Source organism: Sphaerodactylus townsendi, linkage group LG03 (assembly GCF_021028975.2).
Source record: "Sphaerodactylus townsendi isolate TG3544 linkage group LG03, MPM_Stown_v2.3, whole genome shotgun sequence".
In the NCBI taxonomy this organism is placed as follows: domain Eukaryota; kingdom Metazoa; phylum Chordata; class Lepidosauria; order Squamata; family Sphaerodactylidae; genus Sphaerodactylus; species Sphaerodactylus townsendi.
Window position 1 is genome coordinate 72151683 of NC_059427.1, and position 7228 is coordinate 72158910.

Here is a 7228-nt window from a genome sequence, read left to right on the forward strand (position 1 = left end):
CTAACCATGATCATTAACAAATAATCTGGTAAACTGCAACTTATTTTGAATTTCCCGTATTGAAGTCTTTAAAATTATGCATGGGGTAGAAAATGTTGACAGAGAGAAATTTTTCTCTCTTTCTCACAATACTAGAACCAGGGGGCATACATTGAAAATGCTGGGGGGAAGAATTAGGACTAATAAAAGGAAACACTTCTTCACACAACATGTGATTGGTGTTTGGAATATGCTGCCACAGGAGGTGGTGATGGCCACAAACCTGGATAGCTTTAAAAGGGGCTTGGACAGATTTATGGAGAAGTCAATCTATGGCTACCAATCTTGATCCTCCTTGATCTCAGATTGCAAATGCCTTAACAGTCCAGGTGCTCGGGAGCAACAGCCACAGAAGGCCATTGCTTTCACATCCTGCATGTGAGCTCCCAAAGGCACCTGGTGGGCCACTGCGAGTAGCAAAGAGTTGGACTAGATGGACTCTGGTTTGATCCAGCTGGCTTGTTCTTATGTTCTTATGTTTTCAGGTGCTCTAGAGCTTCAGTAACATTCAAGTTTATTTACATTGATGACTCATCTTTTCTAGAACCACAAGTACTAAAGTATTTAACAGGTGGGAAGAGGAGAGGGAATAACAATACAATTCTCCAAATTTCTTCCAGTAGCTGTTATGTCACTTTATACAACCAATATCTAAACTTCAGTTGTCTTGTCATTAAAGAATACTTATCTTTGTTTGGCTGCCATAAGAGCCAAGCTCTCACATATTCCGTTAGGGTGTAATGTGAACCAGGACCCAGCCCCCAAATTGGTTTTTACTTGTAGGATGGAGTCTTGGAATGGGCAAAACAAGATAAAAGGAGTTGCCTGCTAGCATATGTGAATGCCTTTCCCTCACCATGAAGTAATAACCATGGCCTGTCTTCAAAAACTTGAGCATTAAAAGGCCAGAGGGCTGTGACATCATGGCAGCCCAGAGATTCTACCTCCTCATCCTAAGAATAATCAAGTATAATATGACACAAGTGAACATTTGGGAACTAAAATGCACCCCAGATCTATGGTGAGTGGCAAGGCATTAAAGCCATAACTTTAAAGCTACAGTTGTGTCTACCATCAGATGGAAAGCACACTGTTGGTGTAGAAGTTAAAATAGTGACAAAGCCCAGAGAACAACCAAATCATTACTGCTTCCAGAAGTCATATATTAGATTAAAATCACTTCAACTGACCTTAGAGGAGCTCTGCTTACAATTGATGCCAGTTGAGGCAGTGTTGAAAGAACTTCCAATTCAGATCACTGAGATCTGTGTAGGCAGATTTGAAACACTGATATCAGCATGCAAAATACAGTGAAAAACTAGAGCTAATAGAAGCCTGTGATCCAGAAAAAGCAAAGTCCTGGAAAATAAGTCCCAGTAATGGAACCTGAATGTAAAGTCTTTTTGAATACATTACAAATGCAAAAATGAGCAGGTCTTCATTGACTGGCTGAGGCAGATGCGACTTCAACTATAGCTCAATCTTGCAAGCTAAGCAGAATCAGTACTTGGAAAGGAGACCACCAAGGAAGACTGTACAGAGGAAGACAATGGCAAACCATCTCTGCTTAATCACTTGCCTTGAAAACCCCACCAAGAGTTGCTATAAATTGGCTGCAACTTGATGACACGTTACACACAGAGAGAAAAGTTGTTAAGCAGTGGAATTGGCTGCCAAAGGAGGTGGAGAGCTCCCCCCTCAGTGGCAATCTTCAAGCAGCACTTGGGTGAACACTTGTCAGGTAGACTTTAGGATGATCCCAGATTGATTATGGGGTTGGAGTAAATAGCCTATACAGCCCCTTCCAACTGTGATACTGCTATTCTAAACTGGAGCATGAGGTCAAAAGTGTCAAAATCCAGATATTTTAATTTGCGCTTACCATGTGAAGGAAAGAGGGAGAAGTATGCCATCATAAAAACAACTTGTGTCCATGATTACCAGTCAGAAGTTTATCACGATGCCTGAATGCAGCTTTAGAAACTAGTGTTTGGGAGTGGGACTTATACAGAACTACTTATGGCATTTATTCTAGCACCTTGATTACAATATGACATGCTAGGCGAAAGTGATGTACACCAGTACAACAACCAGAGATGGAGGATAAACTCTTTGTTGTCACATTATTATTTTTTCAATTAAGCAAGAGATGCTTACATTTCTATATGAAAATGCAGGAGGAAAGGTGAAGACACGAATGCATGGGATACATTCAAACCTGACAGGAAGGAGGCTTTGTGGTATTATGCCTCCAAGGGCCTTGAAATGGCCAAGAGGAAGTTTCTACTCAGTTAACACAGTTAGAACATCCCCTTCTGTTCACATGCCCAAAGCCAGGAACACTCAGCTTCCTGGGACCTTCATGGTTTAAGGGAAGCACACATATCCCGCTCTCTTTACCCTGTGATTTTGGGGTTTGAAGGGATTCTCTAAATTTTTTTTTTTTGCAAACTTAGTGGGTTTCTTGAGTCAAAAATCACCTTTTATAGTACCTAACCTGACCATATGTCTGCAGTCTTCCATGTCTATACAGTGTTTCAAAGGATGGCAAATACATATTACAGATATGGCTGGGGTTGTCAAAGCCTCTTGTTTGCGCAACATGACCTTTCTCTACCCTGGGTTGGTCTTTTGTATCATTTCAGATTGGCTTTATTTACCAGGAATCACTCCTCACTTTGGGATGAATAGCTGCTTAGTAAATGAACTGCAGAGTCTGTCAGGCTTTATGGAAACAGATACATTATGGAAACTAGACTACATTTCAACTTACTCAAAAGAATCAAATTCAAGAGTAGATTGATGAGACAGGGCTTTTGAAGAAGATTAATAAACAGTCTTTTAACACCTAAAGTCAATATTACTATGCAAAACACCCCAAGGACACAGGGTCGTAACTTGCCTGTAATATTGACTTGCCCAGCAGCACTGATCCTTCTTTCTCACATCACCTGACAGAAGGCCATTAAACACAGATCTGTTCCTAACTAGATTTTATTATGGATTCTTTTTGTTCTGGCTGTCCATCATGCCTAGCTATATGAGGCCCTGTTCTTAGTCAGAGATTTTTTGTTTAAGACCGTACACTTCACTGATGGTCCCAGTGATAGAGGCAGACTGCTTCTGAGTACCTCCAGCTAAGCTTATTGCCTGTAAAAGGCATTAATATTGCTATTGCCAGAAAAGAGAATTTGTGCATGCTAGTTAATTGGTTTGTAAAGGTCTCATTGCCATAGTTTACCAGTGATACTGAACATAAATATTCTGGGGAAAAGAATATGTCAAATATTTTAAACATTTTATTATTTGTAGTTTTATTTACAGGCAGGGCTGTCATCATAAGATCAGTTCTTGTGGTAGATTAATTCAAGATAGTGAATACAGATGTATGGCCACTTCATACAATTTGCCATTTGTATTGTATGTGTACTTTTCTCCTGATGAGATTATATCATGGTGGTGAAAGATGGGTGATTGAAATTGCTTGTCATAAATGCAGAACACTATAGTTTTCCATGTAAACCTTCTTCTTTCCATGTAAACCTTCTTAATACAGATTCTCTGCCCCATCACCGGAAGCTCCCAGAAAAGGAAAGAAAACCTCCAGTGCTAATTCATGTCTACATGCTTTACAAATGTGATTGTTCATTGCCAATATTACAGTCTCCTTTCTGTCTGATATTTGAGAAGGAATATTCCTTGAGTGAAGGGGTGATTTTCCACTGGTGATTAATCCTGGGATAGTCACCCGAAATATCCAGGTTTCCTTGCAATCTCCTCACTGCCGAACCGCAGCACATAGATCAGTCCTGTTTCTGGCACTCCCCCCACTCATGGGATTTTCCTGGACCTGCTTGCACCTTTTTGATTTTCCTGGACATATGCATGCACCTTTTTGAAAAAACACTCCAATGGGCGCTAATAGGAGATGGGAGCTACACATTTGAGGGTCCATAACTTTGGCCCCCATGAACCAAACTTCACCAAACCTGGGTTGTATTATCAGGAGGGTCTCCTAGAGATACTCTGAAATTTTGGTGCTGCTAACTTAACAATTGCACCCCTGACAGCAGGCAACTCCCAAGGGGCAGGCCTAGACGTCTTCACTAGAAACATGCTGCAGTGAGGATGTTGGAACCTGGATGAAAAGGTGCCGATTCTTTTGAAACTTTGTATCTAGATTAAATTTTCAGTGGGAATTCGGCCAAGGATAGTTCCCAAAAATGTTATTCCAAAGTTTCAGTAGATGGTGCTATTCAGCCCTTCTATGAAGTACCAGAGTTCTATCTTATTCACAGTGTTCTATAATATCTATAGCCCTCCAGGGGAGGGTGGTATATAAGTAGAATAATAAATAAATATATATATATATATGAAGGCACTGGGTGAGGTCATTGAGAGACATGGGCTCAGTTGTCACCAATATGTTGATGACAGTTCTGTCTCATTCTTCCAACTGATCCCAGGGAGCCTGTAGAAACCTTGAACCAGTGCCTGGAGACAGTTTGAAGTAAATGAGAGCTAATAAACTGAAGCTTAATACCAACAAGGCAGAAGTGTTATGGGTGAATGGAAAGTATGAGGTATCACCTGTTTTGGATGGGGTTTCACTCCCTTTGAAAGAACAAATCCATAATTTGGAGCGCTCCTGGAGGATGCATGTCTACTGCTGTATAAGCACGTGTAGCCAGCAGAGCCTTTTACCAGCTTTGACTAGTTAGCCAGCTGACAGAAAAGATCTGGCCACTGTGATGCATGCCCTGGCTAGAATGAGAGAATTCTAACCAGGGCATGCACCACAGTGGCCAAATCTTTTTGGTTTCCTATAGATTAGATTACTGCAATGCAATCTGTGTCAGGCAGCCTTGAAAAGAATTCACAAACTTCAACTGATACAGAATGCTGTAGCCCGATGTTGACTGGAGTGGGTCACAAGGACCATGTTACTCTGGTCTTGGTTCAGCTACAAATCTGTTTGGAGCACAATTCAAGGTGCTGGTGTTGTCCTCTGAAGCCCTTCATGGGACCAGCATACTGAAGAACCACTTACTCCTTTATAAACACTAGTCACCTTCTGAGTCCCTTGAGGTGCCCCTTGGGTGGCAACTTGTGATTAAGGCGTTTTCTCCATGGACAAAATATTCTGGGATAAGGAGGTGAAACATCCTGGTTCGGGCATGGCTTCCAGGCCTAACTCGGAACCGCCCTGTAAGATTTCCCTTATCCCATGGCTTTCAAAAAACGATGAAATTGGCAGGTGTTTTTTAAATTGTAAAATATGTTTTTTTAAATGTATGTTTTTAATGTGTTATCCACCTTAGTGTCCCTGATGAGGGCAAAAAGACAGGGTATATATTTGGTAAATGAATAAAATAAATGGAGGGGAGTTACAACCACAAATGTGTTGAAGACAACAGAAGTGGTGTTACATTTATCTCTTAATATGACTAGTTTTACTTTCGGCATTCAAGTTTTAAAAGTGAGTTATCAAGTGATATATTACATTGATCAAGAACCTTTTCTTTGTACACCTCTACTGTTTACTGGCCTCACAGTGAAAATTTTTCACGCACATACCACTCTAGCTTCTTAACCATCAACCAAAGTTTCTGTAGAAATGTTCTGGTTAAATGCTATCAAAAACATTCTGAAACACCATATACAGTATAGAAAAGTCCATCAGATCACTCCCTCGTTATGTTGTATGGATGATAAGACAGAAGAGTATAACCAAATAGTCTTCTGATAATTTCTTTATACTTTGCTGACACACTTTCTTTGCCATTTCTCTTCAGAACCACTAAGCCTGTGTTGGACAGAGAGAGTGGCAGCTGTCAATCTTCATAAGTGTGTACAGAAATTCTGCTCCCTGTCTCTTAATCACCTTGAAAGTTGTATGTTTGGAACAGTGATGTACAGGACAAAGAATATAACCAGTAGTTAGGGAGAAAGACCCCCTTCCTTAGGAAAGCCTAAAACAACACTAGCTGACATTCAGCTTAGTAGTTAAGCAATCTCATTTGTATCATGAATGTTTGTTTTGCTCTTTACCTTCCTTGCAACCTGCATGTTTAGCAAAGCAGCTCACATAGGATCCCCAGGTGCCCTGTGCAGCCACTGATCAAAACTGCTTAGCATCACTGATGCTGCACAACATAAACCCTATAGAACCATGGCTTAGGTCCCTATGCTATATGCTCACAATTGTCATTTGCACCATATAGGTGATATTTTTCTCTTTTGCCTTTTAACAGTCTGCAATGCATTCACCTCAAATTACATGAATGTATGCTTCTGCTTGTCAAACAGCTTGGCTATCTCACTGAGAAATACTGTTTTATTCAGTAACTACCAAACCGTGCTTCAGACCAGTTCTGAATATTTACAGCTCGCCTCAATCTTGTAAGTTTACTGGGAAACAGCCTTGCTCTGAACGAACTCCAGCTAAGTAGGCGCAGGACTACAGCCTTAGCCTTCAGGTCAAACAAAACCCGGTGGCATTTTAAAGACTAACAAAATGTATTCCATCATAAGCTTTTATGAGTCAGAGCTCTATTTAGGCAATGTGTGGATGGTGCTACTGGACTTCTATGTTATTTTGCTGCTAAAAGCTAACAACATAGCTACCCCTATGAAGTCTTCAAGTAAGTGATCTTGCTTATTATTATTTATAGAAAGCTAAACAGAAACCTGCCTCTTGTCTCTTAGCACCCACAATTTTGAGGTGCAAAAAGCTTGAATGAGCTCCTTCATTTTGTTTTACTATGCTCCTAGACTGCATAAATGCTGTTTCAAGGAAGTCAATGTATATTTAATACAATAACAACCAGTTAGTTAAGGAATCTTTCTGCTAAAATTAATACTCGATTAAATTAGTTTCGTTTTAGTTTTTCCCCCCAGTATCAATATTTGCCAAGTGCAAACCTCAGTTCAACCCATGGCATTGTCTGCATCCCTCCTCCTCGGGGCAAAGAAGCAAAGCTGGACCTCGACAGACTGGAGAGCGGGAGAAGGCGCGAAGGAAGCAACCGCTCTCGCGCTTCAAAGGGGACGGGGGGAAGCTGACCCCACCCGCCCGGCTAGCCAGTCTACGTTGTCGAGGAGCTGGCAGAGTCCAGTCTGCCACTCTGGCCAACAAGCCTGTTCCGAAATCACTTGCTAACGCTGCTTTGGCCAAGCCGGAGCAGCG